Source organism: Pleurodeles waltl, chromosome 2_2, assembly GCF_031143425.1.
Source record: "Pleurodeles waltl isolate 20211129_DDA chromosome 2_2, aPleWal1.hap1.20221129, whole genome shotgun sequence".
Lineage (NCBI taxonomy): Eukaryota > Metazoa > Chordata > Amphibia > Caudata > Salamandridae > Pleurodeles > Pleurodeles waltl.
In genome coordinates, this window is record NC_090439.1 from 2,348,040 (window position 1) to 2,370,719 (window position 22,680).

A 22,680-nucleotide genomic window follows, 5' to 3' on the forward strand; every position below is an offset into this window, starting at 1 on the left:
GTCAGAAGACTTACCATCCTTCTTTTTGTTGCCATCTTTGTCACCCCCTGTATGAACTTTTCTGTTCACCCTTGTTCTGACCCATTTGTCTGCCTTCTTTCCCAATTCTTGGGGAGAGGTCAAATCAGAGTCCACCAAGTACTGGTGCAACAAATCAGACACACAATTATTAAGAATATGCTCTCTCAGGATCAAGTTATACAGGCTGTCATAATCAGTAACTTTACTGCCATGTAACCACCCCTCCAAGGCCTTCACTAAATGGTCAATGAAATCAACCCAGTCTTGTGAAGACTCCTTTTTGGTCTCTCTGAACTTTATCCTGTACTGTTCAGTGGTTAAGCCATAACCATCGAGGAGTGCATTCTTAAGAACTGTAAAATTATTGGCATCACTTTCTTTCACAGTAAGGAGCCTATCCCTACCTTTTCCACTAAATGATAGCCATAGGATAGCAGCCCACTGCCTTTGAGGGACATCCTGTACAACACAGGCCCTCTCAAGTGCAGCAAACCACTTGTTAATGTCATCCCCGTCTTTATAAGGGGGAACTATCTTGTGCAGATTCCTGGAATCATGCTCTTTTGCAGGATGACTATGGGGAATACTGCTGCTGCCACCATGGGTGTCTTGGTCCAGAAAGAGACCTTTTTGTTATTTGGTATAAATCCATTCAGTAATTTTGAGAAATTAAAGAAGATCCAACTTTGTATATATAGCAACTTGAAGGCTCCATGAACCCTCCCAATCTTGTGCTGAGATCTGATTGGCTGCCAACACTTTAACAAGGAAATGTTGGCAGCTATCTTGGGACTCGGCTTCAACTGAGTCCCAGAAAAAAAAAAAAAAAAAAGGGAAAAGGGGCCCTGGTAGGACACCCTGACCCCTTAGCTCTGGTGCTGGGGTTCCAGAGGTACTCCCTCCCCCATCTGGGCTAAAAAACATTTCTGAAAACATTTTCACTGCAGATGTGGCAAAAAGTTTAAAAAAAATAAAAGCGTGGGCTCCTGTGCTTGTTTTACATAGAGGTCCGAGGGGGCCAGGTCCTGGGGCATTTGCTTTTTAATGTTGGGGTCACCCGTCCACGGCTGCTGCCCCAGGGATGACACCTCCCCAAGGCTTTCAAATAATTTAATGGGGGTGGTTACCGGTCTCTCCCTCCCCCCACAGCCCACCACATCCCCAGGGCTATGATAAAAAGAATGAAGGGGATCCATTTCAAACCCCAAGCCCTGGGGACAGTGTAGGAGGCTGGACTGGCTTGTAGTGAGTACCAAGGGGTACTTGCACCTTGCACCAGGCCCAGTTATCCCTTATTAGTGTATAGGGTGTCTAGCAGCATAGGCTGATAGATAATGGTAGCTTAGCAGAGCAGCTTAGGCTGAACTAGGAGACGTGTGAAGCTACTACAGTACCACAAGTGTCACCTGCACAATATCATAAGAAAACACAATACACAGTTATACTAAAAATAAAGGTACTTTATTTTTATGACAATATGCCAAAGTATCTTAGAGTGTACCCTCAGTGAGAGGATAGGAAATATACACAAGATATATATACACAATAGCAAAAATATGCAGTATAGTCTTAGAAAACAGTGCAAACAATGTATAGTTACAATAGGATGCAATGGGGAAACATAGGGATAGGGGCAACACAAACCATATACTCCAAAAGTGGAATGCGAACCACGAATGGACCCCAAACCTATGTGACCTCGTAGAGGGTCGCTGGGACTATTAGAAAATAGTGAGAGTTAGAAAAATAACCCTACCCAAGACCCTGAAAAGTGAGTGCAAAGTGCACTAAAGTTCCCCTAAGGACAAAGAAGTTGTGTTAGAGGAATAATGCAGGAAAGACACAACCCAACAATGCAACAACGCTGGATTTCCAATCTGGGGTACCTGTGGAACAAGGGGACCAAGTCCAAAAGTCACGAGCAAGTCGGAGATGGGCAGATGCCCAGGAAATGCCAGCTGCGGGTGCAAAGAAGCTTCTACTGGACAGAAGAAGCTGCGGTTTCTGCAGGAACGCAAAGGGCTAGAGACTTCCCCTTTGGAGGACGGATCCCTCTCGCCTTGTAGAGTCGTGCAGAAGTGTTTTCCCGCCGAAAGAACGCCAACAAGCCTTGCTAGCTGCAAATCGTGCGGTTAGCGTTTTTGGATGCTGCTGTGGCCCAGGAGGGACCAGGAGGTCGCAAATTGGACCAGGAGAGAGAGGGGACGTCGAGCAAGACAAGGAGTCCTCTCAGCAGCAGGTAGCACCCGGAGAAGTGCCAGAAACAGGCACTACGAGGATGCGTGAAACGGTGCTCACCCGAAGTCGCACAAAGAAGTCCCACGTCGCCGGAGAACAACTTAGGAGGTCGTGCAATGCAGGTTAGAGTGCCGTGGACCCAGGCTGGACTGTGCACAAAGGATTTCCGCCGGAAGTGCACGGAGGCCGGAGTAGCTGCAAAAGTCGCGGTTCCCAGCAATGCAGTCTAGCGAGGTGAGGCAAGGACTTACCTCCACCAAACTTGGACTGAAGAGTCACTGGACTGTGGGGGCCACTTGGACAGAGTTGCTGGATTCGAGGGACCTCGCTCGTCGTGCTGAGAGGAGACCCAAGGGACCGGTAATGCAGCTTTTTGGTGCCTGCGGTTGCAGGGGGAAGATTCCGTCGACCCACGGGAGATTTCTTCGGAGCTTCTAGTGCAGAGAGGAGGCAGACTACCCCCACAGCATGCACCACCAGGAAAACAGTCGAGAAGGCGGCAGGATCAGCGTTACAGAGTTGCAGTAGTCGTCTTTGCTACTATGTTGCAGTTTTGCAGGCTTCCAGCGCGGTCAGCAGTCGATTCCTTGGCAGAAGGTGAAGAGAGAGATGCAGAGGAACTCGGCTGGGCTCTTGCATTCGTTATCTAAAGTTTCCCCAGAGACAGAGACCCTAAATAGCCAGAAAAGAGGGTTTGGCTACCTAGGAGAGAGGATAGGCTAGCAACACCTGAAGGAGCCTATCAGAAGGAGTCTCTGACGTCACCTGGTGGCACTGGCCACTCAGAGCAGTCCAGTGTGCCAGCAGCACCTCTGTTTTCAAGATGGCAGAGGTCTGGAGCACACTGGAGGAGCTCTGGACACCTCCCAGGGGAGGTGCAGGTCAGGGGAGTGGTCACTCCCCTTTCCTTTTCCAGTTTCGCGCCAGAGCAGGGCTAAGGGGTCCCCTGAACCGGTGTAGACTGGCTTATGCAGAATTGGGCACATCTGTGCCCAAGAAAGCATTTCCAGAGGCTGGGGGAGGCTACTCCTCCCCTGCCTTCACACCATTTTCCAAAGGGAGAGGGTGTAACACCCTCTCTCAGAGGACGTCCTTTGTTCTGCCATCCTGGGCCAGGCCTGGCTGGACCCCAGGAGGGCAGATGCCTGTCTGAGGGGTTGGCAGCAGCAGCAGCTGCAGTGAAACCCCAGGAAGGGCAGTTTGGCAGTACCAGGGTCTGTGCTACATACCACTGGGGTCATGGGATTGTGCCAACTATGCCAGGATGGTATAGAGGGGGCAATTCCATGATCATAGACATATTACATGGCCATATTCGGAGTTACCATTGTGAAGCCACATATAGGTAGTGACCTATATGTAGTGCACACGTATAATGGTGTCCCCGCACTCACAAAGTCCGGGGAATTGGCCCTGAACAATGTGGGGGCACCTTGACTAGTGCCAGGGTGCCCTCACACTGAGTAACTTTGCACCTAACCTTTACCAGGTAAAGGTTAGACATATAGGTGACTTATAAGTTACTTAAGTGCAGTGTAAAATGGCTGTGAAATAACGTGGACGTTATTTCACTCAGGCTGCAGTGGCAGGCCTGTGTAAGAATTGTCAGAGCTCCCTATGGGTGGCAAAAGAAATGCTGCAGCCCATAGGGATCTCCTGGAACCCCAATACCCTGGGTACCTCAGTACCATATACTAGGGAATTATAAGGGTGTTCCAGTAAGCCAATGTAAATTGGTACAAATGGTCACTAGCCTGTTAGTGACAATTTGGAAAGAAATGAGAGAGCATAACCACTGAGGTTCTGATTAGCAGAGCCTCAGTGAGACAGTTAGTCACTACACAGGTAACACATTCAGGCACACTTATGAGCACTGGGGCCCTGGGTTACCAGGGTCCCAGTGACACATACAACTAAAACAACATATATACAGTGAAAAATGGGGGTAACATGCCAGGCAAGATGGTACTTTCCTACACAACCCCCCCCCCCAAACGAAGGACAATAAGACTAGCCATGACCTGATGAGTCTTCATTGTCTAAGTGGAAATATCTGGAGAGTCCATCTGCATTGGAGTGGCTACTCCCAGGTCTATGTTCCACTGTATAGTCCATTCCCTGTAGGGATATGGACCACCTCAACAATTTAGGATTTTCACCTTTCATTTGTTTTAGCCAAAGTAGAGGTTTGTGGTCTGTCTGAACAATGAAGTGAGTGCCAAACAGGTATGGCCTCAACTTCTTCAGAGCCCAGACCACAGCAAAGGCCTCCCTCTCTATGGCAGACCAACGCTTTTCTCTAGGGGTCAACCTCCTACTAATAAAAGCAACAGGTTGATCCTGGCCCTCAGAATTAAGTTGTGATAGGACTGCCCCTACTCCTAATTCAGATGCATCAGTTTGGACATAGAATTTGTTAGAGTAACAAGGGCTTTTCAGGACAGGTGCAGAGCACATGGCCTGCTTCAGCTCCTCAAAAGCTTTCTGACAGTTTGCTGTCCATAATACCTTTTTAGGCATTTTCTTGGATGTGAGGTCATTAAGAGGGGCTGCAATGGAGCCATAGTTCTTAATGAACCTCCTGTAATACCCAGTGAGGCCTAGGAAGGCTCTCACCTGAGTCTGAGTGGTAGGGGGAACCCAATCAATAATTGTTTGGATTTTCCCCTGAAGTGGTGCAATCTGTTCCCCACCAACAAGGTGTCCCAGATAAACCACCTTACCCTGCCCTATCTGGCACTTTGAAGCCTTGATAGTGAGGCCTGCCTTTTGCAGGGCCTCCAAAACTTTCCATAGGTGGACCAGGTGATCATCCCCGCTGGAGCTAAAGACAGCTATATCGTCCAAATATGCTGCACTGAAAGCTTCCAGCCCTTGCAGGACTGTGTTCACCAACCTTTGAAAAGTGGCAGGTGCATTTTTCAAACCAAAAGGCATTACAGTAAACTGGTAATGTCCTCCAATGGTTGAAAATGCAGTCTTAGGTTTAGCATCTTCTGACAATTTGATCTGCCAATACCCTGCAGTCAAATCAAAAGTGCTTAGATACTTGGCAGATGCCAGTGTATCTATGAGCTCATCTGCCCTGGGTATAGGGTGAGCATCAGTTTTGGTTACCAAGTTGAGACCTCTATAGTCTACACAAAACCGCATTTCCTTCTTTCCATCTTTGGAATGGGGTTTTGGTACAAGTACCACAGGAGAAGCCCATGGACTTTCAGAGTGCTCAACTACTCCTAGTTCTAACATTTTCTGCACCTCTTGCTTTATGCAGTCCCTGACATGGTCAGGCTGCCTATAGATCTTACTTTTGACAGGTAAACTGTCTCCAGTATCTATAGTGTGCTCACACCAAGAAGTGGTACCTGGCACAGTAGAGAAGAGTTCAGAGAATTGATCTAGGAGATTTATGCAATGGTCTTTCTGCTCAGCAGTAAGACAATCAGCTAAAACTACACCTTCCACAAGAGCATCTTGTTCTGTGGAAGAGAAGAGATCAGGTAGAGGATCACTGTCTTCTTCCTGTCCCTCATCAGTTGTCATGAGCAGGGTGAGATCAGCCCTGTCATAGTAGGGTTTCAGGCGGTTGACATGGAGCACCCTAAGGGGACTCCTGGCAGTGCCTAAGTCAACTAAATAGGTGACTTCTCCCTTCTTTTCAACAATTGTGTGGGGTGCACTCCATTTATCTTGGAGTGCTCTTGGGGCCACAGGCTCCAAGACCCACACTTTCTGCCCTGGTTGGTACTGAACCAAAACAGCCTTCTGATCATGCCATTGCTTCTGGAGCTCTTGGCTGGCCTAAAGGTTTTTGCTGGCCTTTTTCATATACTCAGCCATCCTTGATCTGAGGCCAAGTACACAATCCACAATATCCTGCTTAGGAGCTTTTAAAGGTTGTTCCCAACCCTCCTTTACAAGTGTGAGTGGACCCCTAACAGGGTGTCCAAAAAGAAGTTCAAAGGGGCTGAAGCCCACTCCTTTCTGGGGTACCTCCCTGTAGGCAAAAAGGAGGCATGGTAGAAGGATATCCCATCTCCTGCGGAGTTTTTCAGGGAGACCCATAATCATGCCTTTGAGAGTTTTATTAAATCTCTCAACCAGTCCATTTGTTTGTGGATGATAGGGTGTTGTGAACTTGTAAGTTACACCATACTCCTTCCACATGGCCTTTAAGTATGCAGACATGAAATTGCTTCCCCTGTCTGATACTACTTCCTTTGGGAAGCCCACCCTAGAAAATATTCCCAGGAGGGCCTTTGCCACTGCAGGTGCTGTAGTGGTCCTTAAAGGAATTGCTTCAGGGTATCTTGTGGCATGGTCCACTACCACCAAGATGAACCTATTGCCTGAAGCAGTAGGAGGGTCAAGGGGGCCAACTATGTCAACCCCTACCCTTTCAAAGGGAACCCCAACCACAGGCAGTGGAATAAGGGGTGCCTTTGGGGTGCCACCTGTCTTGCCACTGGCTTGACAGGTTTCACAGGACTTACAAAAATCTTTTGTGTCCTCAGACATTCTAGGCCAATGAAACAAGGGAACAAGTCTGTCCCAAGTTTTCATTTGACCCAGGTGCCCAGCTAGGGGAATGTCGTGGGCAAGAGTTAGGAGGAACTTTCTGTACTCCTGAGGAATCACTAATCTCCTGGCAGCTCCAGGTTTAGGATCCCTACGCTCAGTGTACAAGAGGTTGTCCTCCCAGTAAACTCTGTGAGAGTCACTGACATCCCCATTAGCCTGTTTGACAGCTTGCTGTCTGAGACCCTCTAATGTGGGACAGGTTTGCTGTGCCACACTCAGCTCCTCCCTGGCAGGCCCCCCTTCACCCAAAAGCTCAGCAGTGTCTGCTTGAAGCTCCTCTGGTGTAGGTTCTGCACAGGGAGGGAATTCTTCTTCCTCAGAAGTTGAATCCACTGTAGAGGGAGGGATAGTAGGAAGTGGTTTGCTTCTACTAGCCCTAGCTTTAGGGAGCACTTGGTCCATTGTTCCAGGATCCAAGCTTCCCTGTCCTTTTTGCTTTTTGGCCTGAGCCCTTGTCAAAGCAAAAATATGCCCTGGGATGCCCAGCATTGCTGCATGGGCCTCCAACTCCACATCTGACCAAGCTGATGTCTCCAAATCATTCCCTAATAGACAGTCTACAGGTAAATCTGAAGCTACCACAACTTTCTTTGGACCAGTAACCCCCCCCCCCAGTTGAGATTAACAACAGCCATGGGGTGGCTAAGTGTGTTGTTGTGAGCATTGGTTACTTGGTACTGGTGACCAAGTAGGTGTTGTTCAGGGTGGACCAGTTTCTCTATGACCATAGTCACACTGGCTCCAGTGTCCCTGTAGGCCTGAACCTCAACACCATTTATTAGGGGTAGCTGCTTGTACTTATCCATATTAAGGGGACAAGCAACTAAGGTGGCTAAATCAATAGCCCCCTCAGAGACTAACACAGCCTCTGTGGCCTCCCTAACAAGGCCAACCCCAACTAAGTTACCAATAGTGAGCCCAGCTACTCCCTTGGATTGGCTATTAGTAGGCTTGCTCCCACCACCACTGCTATTAGTAGGGACACTAGGGGTAGCAGTAGGGGTTGTAGTGGTAGGAGGCTTGGTGCTTTTCTTTGGACAACTGGGATCTGTTGTCCAATGGCCTTTTACTTTACATAAATAGCACCATGGTTTCTTTTCTTTGTTTTGATTAAAGGAGGATTTGGGCCCACCACCCCCACCAGAGTGTTTTTGTGGGCCTGATGAAGACTCATTTTTAGATTTGTCCCCACCTTTGTCAGAAGACTTACCATCCTTCTTTTTGTTGCCATCTTTGTCACCCCCTGTATGAACTTTTCTGTTCACCCTTGTTCTGACCCATTTGTCTGCCTTCTTTCCCAATTCTTGGGGAGAGGTCAGATCAGAGTCCACCAAGTACTGGTGCAACAAATCAGACACACAATTATTAAGAATATGCTCTCTCAGGATCAAGTTATACAGGCTGTCATAATCAGTAACTTTACTGCCATGTAACCACCCCTCCAAGGCCTTCACTGAATGGTCAATGAAATCAACCCAGTCTTGTGAAGACTCCTTTTTGGTCTCTCTGAACTTTATCCTGTACTGTTCAGTGGTTAAGCCATAACCATCGAGGAGTGCATTCTTAAGAACTGTAAAATTATTGGCATCACTTTCTTTCACAGTAAGAAGCCTATCCCTACCTTTTCCACTAAATGATAGCCATAGGATAGCAGCCCACTGCCTTTGAGGGACATCCTGTACAACACAGGCCCTCTCAAGTGCAGCAAACCACTTGTTAATGTCATCCCCCTCCTTATAAGGGGGAACTATCTTGTGCAGATTCCTGGAATCATGCTCTTTTGCAGGATGACTATGGGGAATACTGCTGCTGCCACCATGGGTGTCTAAACCCAGTTTCTGTCTCTCCTTCTCTACTTCTAAAGTCTGTCTATCCAAATCCAGCTGTTGCTTCTTGAGCTTCAGTCTGGTTTGTTCCACTCTCAATCTATTGAGCTCCCTTTCTAACAATCTGTCATCAGGGTGGGTGGGAGGGACATGCCTTGAAACAGAAGTATGGTGAGAATGGACAGAAGGAGACCTGTCCCTTACAGAGGGCACCCTAACAGCTTGGCTCACAAAAACATCAGTATCACTGTGGTGAGAATAAATGCTTTTGCTATGATGTGAGACAACACTATTTGTATGGTGTGACCCAACATCATTACCAACTATGCTAGACTGTCTAGTAATGGGCAGGCTAGGAAGTTTCTTTCCTGAATCTTTTCCTGGGGGAGTCCCTGGATCAGATTGGGAACCATTAGCTACTTTTTCAACAGATGGGGCACTTCTTGCCTTATCTTGTTCTCTAAGCATGTTAAGCAATAATTCCAAAGAAGGATTCTTCCCTACACTCAAACCTCTCTCTATGCAGAGACTCCTTGCTCCTTTCCAGCTAAGGTGATCATATGCAAGTTTGGACAGATCAACATTTTGGCCTGTGCCAGACATTTTTAGAGAGAGTTAAAGTGATAGAAAAAGAGAAAAAAGTTTGTCAGAGCTTTTTGAAAGACAGAGAAAAAAAACTTTTAAAACTTTTAAGAACTTTTTAGAAAGTTAGAAGTACTTTTCAGCACTTAGAAAAGAGTGAAAAGAGGAAATGCAAAACTTTTTGGCTATGTGTATATACACTGACCTTGTTTTGTATATTTTTCTCTTATGAAAAGTACAATGACAAGAGTGGTAAGTAGTCTCAAAGCACTTATCCCACCGCTGCACAACCAATGTAGGAGGCTGGACTGGCTTGTAGTGAGTACCAAGGGGTACTTGCACCTTGCACCAGGCCCAGTTATCCCTTATTAGTGTATAGGGTGTCTAGCAGCATAGGCTGATAGATAATGGTAGCTTAGCAGAGCAGCTTAGGCTGAACTAGGAGACGTGTGAAGCTACTACAGTACCACAAGTGTCACTTGCACAATATCATAAGAAAACACAATACACAGTTATACTAAAAATAAAGGTACTTTATTTTTATGACAATATGCCAAAGTATCTTAGAGTGTACCCTCAGTGAGAGGATAGGAAATATACACAAGATATATATACACAATAGCAAAAATATGCAGTATAGTCTTAGAAAACAGTGCAAACAATGTATAGTTACAATAGGATGCAATGGGGAAACATAGGGATAGGGGCAACACAATCCATATACTCCAAAAGTGGAATGCGAACCACGAATGGACCCCAAACCTATGTGACCTTGTAGAGGGTCGCAGGGACTATTAGAAAATAGTGAGAGTTAGAAAAATAACCCTCCCCAAGACCCTGAAAAGTGAGTGCAAAGTGCACTAAAGTTCCCCTAAGGACAAAGAAGTCGTGTTAGAGGAATAATGCAGGAAAGACACAAATCAACAATGCAACAACGCTGGATTTCCAATCTGGGGTACCTGTGGAACAAGGGGACCAAGTCCAAAAGTCACAAGCAAGTCGGAGATGGGCAGATGCCCAGGAAATGCCAGCTGCGGGTGCAAAGAAGCTTCAACTGGACAGAAGAAGCTGCGGTTTCTGCAGGAACCCAAAGGGCTAGAGACTTCCCCTTTGGAGGACGGATCCCTCTCGCCTTGTAGAGTCGTGCAGAAGTGTTTTCCCGCCGAAAGAACGCCAACAAGCCTTGCTAGCTGCAAATCGTGCGGTTAGCGTTTTTGGATGCTGCTGTGGCCCAGGAGGGACCAGGAGGTCGCAAATTGGACCAGGAGAGAGAGGGGACGTCGAGCAAGACAAGGAGTCCTCTTAGCAGCAGGTAGCACCCGGAGAAGTGCCAGAAACAGGCACTACGAGGATGCGTGAAACGGTGCTCACCCGAAGTCGCACAAAGAAGTCCCACGTCGCCGGAGAACAACTTAGGAGGTCGTGCAAAGCAGGTTAGAGTGCCGTGGACCCAGGCTGGACTGTGCACAAAGGATTTCCGCCGGAAGTGCACGGAGGCCGGAGTAGCTGCAAAAGTCACGGTTCCCAGCAATGCAGTCTAGCGAGGTGAGGCAAGGACTTACCTCCACCAAACGTGGACTGAAGAGTCACTGGACTGTGGGGGCCACTTGGACAGAGTTGCTGGATTCGAGGGACCTCGCTCGTCGTGCTGAGAGGAGACCCAAGGGACCGGTAATGCAGCTTTTTGGTGCCTGCGGTTGCAGGGGGAAGATTCCGTCGACCCACGGGAGATTTCTTCGGAGCATCTAGTGCAGAGAGGAGGCAGACTACCCCCACAGCATGCACCACCAGGAAAACAGTCGAGAAGGCGGCAGGATCAGCGTTACAGAGTTGCAGTAGTCGTCTTTGCTACTATGTTGCAGTTTTGCAGGCTTCCAGCGCGGTCAGCAGTCGATTCCTTGGCAGAAGGTGAAGAGAGAGATGCAGAGGAACTCGGCTGAGCTCTTGCATTCGTTATCTAAAGTTTCCCCAGAGACAGAGACCCTAAATAGCCAGAAAAGAGGGTTTGGCAACCTACGAGAGAGGATAGGCTAGCAACACCTGAAGGAGCCTATCAGAAGGAGTCTCTGACGTCACCTGGTGGCACTGGCCACTCAGAGCAGTCCAGTGTGCCAGCAGCAACTCTGTTTCCAAGATGGCAGAGGTCTGGAGCACACTGGAGGAGCTCTGGACACCTCCCAGGGGAGGTGCAGGTCAGGGGAGTGGTCACTCCCCTTTCCTTTGTCCAGTTTCACGCCAGAGCAGGGCTAAGGGGTCCCCTGAACCGGTGTAGACTGGCTTATGCAGAATTGGGCACATCTGTGCCCAAGAAAGCATTTCCAGAGGCTGGGGGAGGCTACTCCTCCCCTGCCTTCACACCATTTTCCAAAGGGAGAGGGTGTAACACCCTCTCTCAGAGGAAGTCCTTTGTTCTGCCATCCTGGGCCAGGCCTGGCTGGACCCCAGGAGGGCAGATGCCTGTCTGAGGGGTTGGCAGCAGCAGCAGCTGCAATGAAACCCCAGGAAGGGCAGTTTGGCAGTACCAGGGTCTGTGCTACAGACCACTGGGATCATGGGATTGTGCCAACTATGCCAGGATGGTATAGAGGGGGCAATTCCATGATCATAGACATATTACATGGCCATATTCGGAGTTACCATTGTGAAGCCACATATAGGTAGTGACCTATATGTAGTGCACGCGTATAATGGTGTCCCCGCACTCACAAAGTCCGGGGAATTGGCCCTGAACAATGTGGGGGCACCTTGGCTAGTGCCAGGGTGCCCTCACACTAAGTAACTTTGCACCTAACCTTTACCAGGTAAAGGTTAGACATATAGGTGACTTATAAGTTACTTAAGTGCAGTGTAAAATGGCTGTGAAATAACGTGGACGTTATTTCACTCAGGCTGCAGTGGCAGGCCTGTGTAAGAATTGTCAGAGCTCCCTATGGGTGGCAAAAGAAATGCTGCAGCCCATAGGGATCTCCTGGAACCCCAATACCCTGGGTACCTCAGTACCATATACTAGGGAATTATAAGGGTGTTCCAGTAAGCCAATGTAAATTGGTAAAAATGGTCACTAGCCTGTTAGTGACAATTTGGAAAGAAATGAGAGAGCATAACCACTGAGGTTCTGATTAGCAGAGCCTCAGTGAGACAGTTAGTCACTACACAGGTAACACATTCAGGCACACTTATGAGCACTGGGGCCCTGGGTTACCAGGGTCCCAGTGACACATACAACTAAAACAACATATATACAGTGAAAAATGGGGGTAACATGCCAGGCAAGATGGTACTTTCCTACAGACAGCCACTTCCCAGGGGCTATGCTAGTTGGTGGGGGGGCCATAGATGGCCCTGGGGACTGGGACCCCACCCCAAGGGCTTTCTCCTGCTATGTACCACTGTACCCACTCCCGGGTCATAGCTATTTGCTTTTGCTTGGTAGGAGCTGACAGCTCCCACCAAGCAAAAGCAAACAAAGTCTGCTTTCTGACAGCAACAGCTTTTAAACAGCTTGCGCTGTCAGAAAGTGGAGTTTTCATCTGTCTTCCGAAGACAAATGAAAACATTGCTCCCACAAACAGGGAGCTTCTATTGAAAGCATCTCCCTGCTACTCGGAGCAATGCCGGCTCCCACAGGATGTGGGGAGCTGGCATTGCTCCCACAAGCAGGGAGCTGCTATTGAAAGCAGCTCCCTTCTACTCTGAGCAATGCCGGCTCCCACGGGATGTGGGGAGCCTGCTAGGACAGCAGGGGCCATGAGGCTCCACCGCGGTCCTGTCACTCTCTCTTCCATCCAACAATGGGATGGAAGAGAGAGAGAGAGGGAGATTGTCACTGCTATGGTCTCTCCATGCAATGACTTCAAAGTGTCATACTGGGAAGGTATTTGGTATGAATGTTATAGTTACATTTGGATGCAGAACGGAACAGAGTCACTTCTTGCCTAATGGTCAAGGTCTTGTGTTGTCACTCAGTAGGCTGAAGGTTCAAATCCTAGCATTGGTTGGCAGTGTGTTTGTTTATTTCCTAGTGTTTTGAATGTTAAACCTTCCTAGTGATGAAACTTTTACATTTCTTTCCAATCACGTGTGCTGACTGTCATTGGTATGTCTGGAAGCATCACTGTAAAGAGCCGCCCATGGCCTAAAGGCTAAGGTCACAGACCCTTGCACTGAAAGTTGAGGGTTTTACTCCAGGTGTGTCTGTGGTCATTTTCCTTCTATAATGTCTTTTAAACTTCAAACGTTGAAGGTTCATACTGAAAGGTGATCTCACTCTTTCATTCACCAAAGCCTAAAATAATCTCTATCGCTCTAACTCTTTCTCTCTCTCTCTCTCTCTCTCAATTTCTCTTTTTCAGTCTCTTTCTTTCAGTCACACACCCACTCAGACTCTTACGCACCCACTCAAACACTCACGCACCCACTCACAGACCCACTCAGACTCTCACACACTCAGTCACAGACTCACTGAAACCCTCATGCGCCCACTCACAAACCTGCACGGACACTGATGCACCCATTCTCACACCCAGAGAGACACTCTTACAGCCACTCTCACCCCACAATACACCGTCTCACACCTATTCCCACACCCAGAGAGACAGTTTGCAGCCAACCTCCGCTGCACACAGCCAAAGGGTTTGTTTTGTGTTTTAATGTGAAATATAGCTTATCACTCTTTTTGTACTGTCTATGAAGACATAAGGCAGTTTAGCAAAGTCTGTCAAGTTAGGGAAAAGTACTTTATTGATGTATATATATTTTAAAACATTTACAGTGTACCGTGGCACTGTCTTCAAATTATCCTGAAAGAACTGCTATACTTATTGAAATAAATATATATATATAAATGTGGCCAAATAAAGTTAGATACGTTAGAAGGTGGCTCTTAAAAGAGCTTTTTGCTTTTTAAATAGATGTATTTATATATGTTTGTCAAGCCAAGTATTTAGGTTTGAAAAGAAAATATGGCTTCCATAAGTTGAAAAATGTACATTATCCGGACGATACAGTGCAGTATTGCCATATTTTATATTTAAATGAAAAATGAAAGGCATTTCATTTTTGTGAACGCATTTTGACACTGCTTTGTTCACATGTCTTCAAGTCATTTCAAACTTACCAGCGTTTACAGAAGCCTACTTCCACTTCTTCCTCCAACAAATATTTGAGAACACAAAGGCCCTCATTATGACTTTGGCGGTCTTTTCCTAAGACTGGCGAAGCCACGGGCGCCAGAAGACCGCCAGTGCTGGCGGCCTTCTGACCACCATATTAGGAGTACTGAAGGATTTCTGCCACACTCTGGGTGGAAATCCTCCAGTAGTTGTGCTGGCGGTCGGAGGCGGAGAGGTGGTTCTACCTCCGGCCCGCCCCGCCAAAAGGACGCAGCCAGCTGTATTACGACCTGTAATACATCCTGGCGGTGTCCTGATGGCCGACGCTGCAGGCAGTGGGAGCGCCGGATCCCATCCCCTAAGGCAAGAGCACCTTGTTGGACAAGGTAAGTGTCCTCCGCAAGGAGAGGGGGTTGGAGTGTGTGAATGGATGTGTGTGAGTGTGTGTATGCATGTCATGAATAGGGGGTGGGACGGGGAGTGTTTGTGCTTGTGTGTCTGTGTTTAAATGTGGTGATGGCGATGCGTGTGTGGGTGAATGTGAATGCTGGGTTGGGGTGCGTATGTGCATCCATGTAGACAGGGGTGGGGGTTGTGTGTGTATGTATGTTGAGGAAAGGAGGGGTGGGAGGATGGAGTATGTATGCGTGTCAATGGGGGTGAATGTAGTGAGTGCGTGTGTAGTTGGGGGTGTTGTATATGTGTATGGATTTGGGGGGTGTTGCGTGTGAGTGCATGTAAGTGTAAGGCTGTTGTGAGTGTGTGTGAGTGTCAGGGTGAACATGTCTGTGGGTGCGTGCCTGTATGCGGGGGGTAAGTACAGGGATCGGGGTGGGGAGTGGTTACGTGTATGCAGGGGGTAGAGGGGTCACTACTGGGAGAAGGGGGTGGGGGTTACTGGGAGAGGGAATGTTGTAAGGGAAGAGAGGGTGGGGGGATCTTGGGTAGATGGGGGTGGGGGAGTGCAAATTCTTGTTGCCAGTAGCTTTTCCGCCACAAAATCCCTGCGGAAAGGGGCCTTGTGATACTGCCGGCAGTATTGGGTGGACCGCCGGGTCGGAGATGCTTATCTCCAGCCCGCCAGTCCAACTGCCCTGGTGGTAAGCACAGGAAAGTGGCAGTTTGGCACAGCCACATTGGTAATTTGGCAGTCCACACCGGTAGCCCGGCGGCAGTGGGACTGCCACTGTGAGTCTGGTGGCCTGAAGACCGCCAGACTCATAATGAGGGTCAAAATGTGTGTTCAGAAACATAAACATTATGATGGGAAATGTCTCCTTTATCTCAGTTTCCAATCTAACTCCAGTTAAGTGTTCTATATCATTGCAGCCACAATGGACAACCATAACGTGGGATGGTCACATTTACTAGGGAGGAAAGTACAGGGATAACTGATTACATTTCAAAACCCTTTCAACAATCCATGTTAGTTCAGCTCCTTTCAAACCTAAATCATTTTCATCACCTACTCTCTTAGCATGTTTCAGAGCCCAAAAACTGAAACTGTACCCAACAAACCAAACCCTAACCTTCTTTAACATTCACAGACATGCAATAATAAGGAACAAAGAGAGACAAATATATAAAGAGTTAGAAGATTGTCCATTAGGAAACTATATCATACCAACAACTAATTTTGCAAGGAGGACAATTATTGGCTTAAATAAAATGTGTGCTACTAATGTAGCACAATGATATCAAAAACCAAAATGAGGTGAGACAATAAACTAGTCTGCTGTAATTACACTTAAGGGCTATTATAATGGCATTAGACAATGAAAATGAATATAAAACTAGATAACAAATAAAATTAAGGAAGTATTGTCATCCTCACTTCAAAGTGTTCTGAAAAGTCTACCCAAATTGAGTTACATTAGACATTCTGATTCAACAAACTGACATTTTGAAAACAAATATTTTGAACAGATACTACCCAAAGAGAAGGTCATTGTTAGAAAAACCATGCCTTTATGAATTTGCTCAGCCCTACACATATAGAAACAATGTGACAGAAAATATCAACACTTATAAATTTTCAATAGAAGGTACCAATGGTTGTTTGATAAATCATTTTAAACCTTCTTATTAGTCATCACTAAGTTGTGACACAGGACAAAAGAAAACATTTTACTATTTAGCACTTCTTCAACTATTTAAACCATGGCACAAATAAGAATAACTTAAAGTCCCTTTTAAATGGTCTGAAGATGTGTGTATGTCACAAACTACAACTGCAAGCTACAACTAAGAAGTGTCCAAGATGTGGCCATCTGCAACAAAGTGCTGCAGTTTTAATGACAAAATATAAGGGTCAAAGAGAGAACAGGGATGGCAAGTTAAAGAGTGCTTTCAAGGATTAAATCTCATTACTACTCACACTCTCCACTGTTTACACTAGAAAATGGCTGCCACTGTATTAGAAGAGCAAACCCAAATAAAGCAAAACAATATATTTGCATATCAGCATATTTGCCTAACAGAGTCATTATAGTCCAGTGGTTGCCAACTCTTTGACTTCTGTGGACCCCCATTTTGCCATTACTGGAACCCATGGTCCCCCACTAAATCATTATTGGAATCGGCACCCCCCCCCCAAACTCAGTCATTACTGGAAGCCAGGGACTCAGGCCTTAACATTGTTGATGATTTGAACTGTAAAACAATGCACAAAAATACAGAAGCAAGCATTCACCAAACACATATACAAATGATAACACATTTTATTTAATTTGTCAACAAATATTAAAAAAAAAAAAAAAAAAAAAAAAAACATTAATAGGAATGTTGCAGCTTTTCTAAATTCAACTGAAGCCACACATTGTCCATAATATATTCTGTTTGATACACCTGCACTGCTCCCATGAATCAATCTTCGGATACTAATTTAATTTGTAGCCTCCAATTTCAAATTTCTTGACATTTACAGTACTTTTAAAATGTGTAATTGTACATTTAGCCACTCTATTAATATACACTTTATTAATCTGTTAATATTTGTGAGACAGTAGCCTCTTTCTACCTTTATTACCCTCACTTTTGGCCTGTTTGTGAGTCAATGTCAGGGTGTTTTCACTGTCTCACTGGGATCCTGCTAGCCAGGGCCCAGTGCTCATATTGAAGACCCTATGTTTTCAGTTTGTTATGTGTCACCGGGACCCTGCTAGCCAGGACCCCAGTGGTCATAAGTTTGTGACCTATATGTATGTGTTCCCTGTGTGATGCCTAACTGTCTCACTGAGGCTCTGCTAACCAGAACCTCAGTGGTTATGCTCTCTCTTTACAAATTGTCACTAACAGGCTAGTGACCAATTTCACCAATTCACATTGCCATACTGGAACACCCTTATAATTCCCTAGTATATGGTACTGAGGTACCCAGGGTATTGGGGTTCCAGGAGATCCCTATGGGCTGCAGCATTTCTTTTGCCACCCATAGGGAGCTCTGACAATTCTTACACAGGCCTGCCACTGCAGCCTGAGTGAAATAACGTCCACGTTATTTCACAGCCATTTACCACTGCACTTAAGTAACTTATAAGTCACCAATATGTCTAACCTTTACCTGGTAAAGGTTGGGTGCTAAGTTACTTAGTGTGTGGGCACCCTGGCACTAGCCAGGGTGCCCCCACATTGTTCAGGGCAAATTCCCCGGACTTTGTGAGTGCGGGGACACCATTACACGCGTGCACTATACGACATATGTATACCGTCACAATGGTAACTCCGAACATGGCCATGTCACATGTCTAAGATCATGGACTTGTCACCCCAATGCCATTCTGGCATTGGGGAGACAATTCCATGATCCCCCGAGTCTCTAGCACAGACCCGGGTACTGCCAAACTACCTTTCCCGGGGTTTCACTGTAGCTGCTGCTGCTGCCAACCCCTCAGACAGGTTTCTGCCCTCCTGGGGTCCAGCCATGCTTGGCCCAGGAAGGCAGAACAAAGGACTTCCTCAGAGAGAGGGTGTTACACCCTCTCCCTTTGGAAAAAGGTGTCAGGCTGGGGAGGAGTAGCCTCCCCCAGCCTCTGGAAATGCTTTGATGGGCACAGATGTGCCCATCTCTGCATAAGCCAGCCTACACCGGTTAAGGGATCCCTCAGCTCTGATCTGGCACGAAACTGGACAAAGAAAAGGGGAGTGACCACTCCCCTGACCTGCACCTCCCCTGAGAGGTGCCCAGAGCTCCTCCAGTGTGCTCCAGACCTCTGCCATCTTGGAAACAGAGGTGCTGCTGGCACACTGGACTGCTCTGAGTGGCCAGGGCCAGCAGGTGACGCCAGAGACTCCTTCTGATAGGCTCTTACCTGTGTTGCTAGCCTATCCTCCTTCCTAAGTAGCCAAACCTCCTTTTCTGCCTATTTAGGGTCTCTGCTTTGGGGAATTCTTTCGATAACGAATGCAAGAGCTCCTCAGAGTTCCTCTGCATCTCTCTCTTCACCTTCTGCCAAGGAATCGACTGCTGACCGCGCTGGAAGCCTGCAAAACTGCAACAAAGTAGCAAAGACGACTACTGCAACCTTGTATCGCTGATCCTGGTGGTGCATGCTGTGGGGGTAGTCTGCCTCCTCTCTGCACTAGAAGCTCCGAAGACATCTCCCGTGGGTCGACGGAATCTTCCCCCTGCAACCGCAGGCACCAAAAGACTGCATCACCGGTCCTCTGGGTCTCCTCTCAGCACGACGAGCGAGGTCCCTTGAACTCAGCAACTCTGTCCAAGTGACTCCCATAGTCCAGTGACTAGTTGGTGGAGGTAAGTCCTTGCCTCCCCACGCTAGACTGCATTGCTGGGTACCGCGTGATTTACAGCTGCTCCGGCTCCTGTGCACTCTTCCAGGATTTCCTTTGTGCACAGCCAAGCCTGGGTCCCCGACACTCTAACCTGCAGTGCACGACCTCCTGAGTTGTCCTCCGGCATCGTGGGACCTTCCTTTGTGACTTCGGGTGAGCTCCGGTTCACTCCACTTCATAGTACCTGTCCCGGCACTTCTGCGGGTGCTGCTTGCCTCTGAGTGGGCTCTTTGTCTTGCTGGACGCCCCCTCTGTCTCCTCACGCAATTGGCGACATCCTGGTCCCTCCTGGGCCACAGCAGCATCCAAAAACCCTAACCACAACCCTTGCAGCTGGCAAGGCTTGTTTGCGGTCTTTCTGCACGGAAACACCTCTGCAAGCTTCTTCACGACGTGGGACATCCATCCCCCAAAGGGGAAGTTTCTAGCCCTTGTCGTTCTTGCAGAATCCACAGCGTCTACCATCGGGTGGCAGCTTCTTTGCACCCACAGCTGGCATTTCCTGGGCATCTGCCCACTCCTGACTTGATCGTGACTCTTGGACTTGGTCCCCTTGTTCCACAGGTACTCTCGTCAGGAAATCCATAGTTGTTGCATTGCTGGTGTTGGTCTTCCTTGCAGAATTCCCCTATCACGACTTCTGTGCTCTTTGGGGAACTTAGGTGCACTTTGCACCCACTTTTCAGGGTCTTGGGGTGGGCTATTTTTCTATCCCTCACTGTTTTCTTACAGTCCCAGCGACCCTCTACAAGGTCACATAGGTTTGGGGTCCATTCGTGGTTCGCATTCCACTTCTAGAGTATATGGTTTGTGTTGCCCCTATCCCTATGTGCCCTCATTGCAATCTATTGTGACTGTACATTGCTTGCATTGCTTTCTATTGCTATTACTGCATATTTTTGGTATTGTGTACATATATCTTGTGTATATTTGATGGGATGGCCACTCATAGAGCTGGTCATACCCTAGATGGGATTTTCACCCACCCCGAGGAAGATTTGTATCTCTCAACGACCCCGTTAGAGTGGACGGATCATGCTCTCCTGACGTTTAAATTTCTGGCCAGGCAGCTGCCCATAATATCCATTCCCCAGAAAAAACTGATAAGATCCTGGAGAAATATTGAAGCAGAACCACTGAAAGTAACACTTATACATAACTGGAATGATCCAAAGGTGTCCATGTTGTCACCGCTTGCTAGATTTAATCTGGGCATTAGACAGGCAATGGACACGCTAGCACCGGCGAGGATCTCTGCTTCCCGTACTAGGAAGAAACCCAATCAACCTTGGTTCTCTCAAGCCCTCAAAATCTTACAGAGGAAATACCGGCAGAAGGAACGCTGCTGGAAACTCAGCCTTTGTGAAGCCGAGAGGGTGGATCTCAAGCTCGCACTTAACACTTACAAAGAAGCCTGTCGGGTAGCCAAATCGGACTATTTTACATGTAAAATTAGCGAAGTAGCCAACTCTTCTAGAGAGCTATTTAGAACCGTTAATGTTCTCACCACTCCCTTAGGCACTCCCAAAGTAGAAAATTCTCAAGACTTCTGTAATAAAGTAGCCAATTTTTTTTTAATGTAAAGTTCTTGACATTTATTCCAGCTTTAGGTTGGATAAGAAACCAGCTAACCCGTCCCCCCGGTCAACTATTCATCCTCACCCGGGGGTGACAACTAACGGTGTGCCAGACAAGCCACTCTTACTCTCAAAGTTTAAGATGCCCTCTTATGAGGTTTTGTGTAAACTGCTCTTGGAAGGTAAATCTGGCTCCCCTATGGATCCCTGCCCCCCTGCTATCCTCCAATTAGTACCAGAGCTAGTGGTTTCTATGCTGGCCCCTATTTTTCAGGAAGTGCTTGCAACGGGCCTGTACCCCAGGGTATGGAAAGAAACCACTATTATCCCATTAAAAAAGAAGGCAGCTGGCAAACCCGATGACTTGACTAACTTACGCCCAATAGCCCTTCTCCCCTATGCGGCCAAAATCTTAGAAAAACATCTTAATAAAGAATTGGTTGATTTCCTGTCTGCCTCTAAGGGCTTGGACAGCTCGCAACATGGTTTTCGGAAATCCCACAGCACTGAATCAGCTCTCATTGCATCACCGGCACCATACGCAGACTGGTGGATAAGGGGCAGGGGGTCTTTCTGGTGTTATTGGACCTGTCGGCAGCTTTTGACACCATTGCTCCCCATATCCTGCTAGACCGTTTATATCAGGCAGGTATTAGAGACCAGGCTCTTAAACTGATCGAATCTTTTCTATCTGACAGGTGGGCCACAGTTAGTAGTGGCGACTTTAGATCCCCTGCCTACCTCCTGCCGTGTGAGGTCCCTCAGGGCTCCTCCTTAAGCCCGACGCTATTCAACGTGTACGTAGCACCGCTGGCAGAGCTGGTTCGCTCTTTTGGCTTTATTCCTACTTCATATGCAGACGATACTCAAATCATCATCCCTATTGATAAAGACCTTGAAGAAGTGGCCATCCGCTTCAACGCCTGTATGACAGCAGTGAATCATTGGATGAAGACCAACTGGTTGAAACTCAACTGTGAAAAAACTGAGATTTTGTGCTTTGGAATTGGAAGGGTACATTGGTCTTCTAGCTGGTGGCCTGAAGAATGTGGGACGCTTCCTGTACCACGGTCTACCTCAAAAAATTTAGGAGTAGTATTTGATGAGCAACTGTCTTTTAAACCTCAGGTCAATCTGATAATTAAGACCTGTCTGTGGACCATGAAGAAATTAAAAAAAATATTTCCTTTTATTCCACAAGCCTGCAGAACTACTGTCATTTTGGCTTTAGTCATTTCCAGATTGGATTATGGAAATGCGCTTTTACTCAATCTGGATATGGAATCTTTGCACAAACTACAGTTGATGCAGAACACTGCTGCCAGGCTTTTATTAAAATTGCCTCGCGGGGCCTCTGTTAAGAGGTGCCTTAAAGATCTACACTGGCTTCCGGTAATCCAGCGGCTCTCTTTTAAGGCTCTCTGCATCACCCACAAGGCTGTCAATGGGATTGGGCCTAAGGCATTAACCACCAAGCTGCAATGGCACAGGCCGAATCGGCTGTTGCGCTCGGCCTGTGCCTATCAAATTCAAACAACCCGCACTAAGAAAGTAAAGTGGGGAGACAGAGCATTTACCATTGCGGCTGCTAAAATCTGGAACTCTCTACCATTGAACATTAGGCAAGAACATAACTATTTAATATTTAGGAAATTGGTCAAGACCCGGCTGTTTCCTCTATAAGTTTGGGAGTTTTCCAGTTAAGTTACCCCGCCTCACCCAGTTAGCGCTTCGATGCCCTTGGGCCGGAATGCGCTTTATAAATACTCAATACATACATACATACATACATATATTTGCTATCCTCATACTGAGGGTACTCACTGAGATACTTTTGGCATATTGTCATAAAAATAAAGTACCTTTATTTTTAGTATATCTGTGTATTGTGTTTTTTTATGATATTGTGCATATGACACCAGTGGTATAGTAGGAGCTTTACACGCCTCC

At 47.1% G+C, this 22,680-nt stretch overlaps 1 protein-coding gene across 2 annotated transcripts in view; it reads right to left on the reverse strand.

The window, feature by feature from the left end:
- The window catches only part of ELOVL2 (ELOVL fatty acid elongase 2), a 384,348-nt gene that overhangs the window by 91,523 nt on the left and 270,145 nt on the right, over positions 1 to 22,680 (reverse strand). The window lies entirely within an intron of this gene.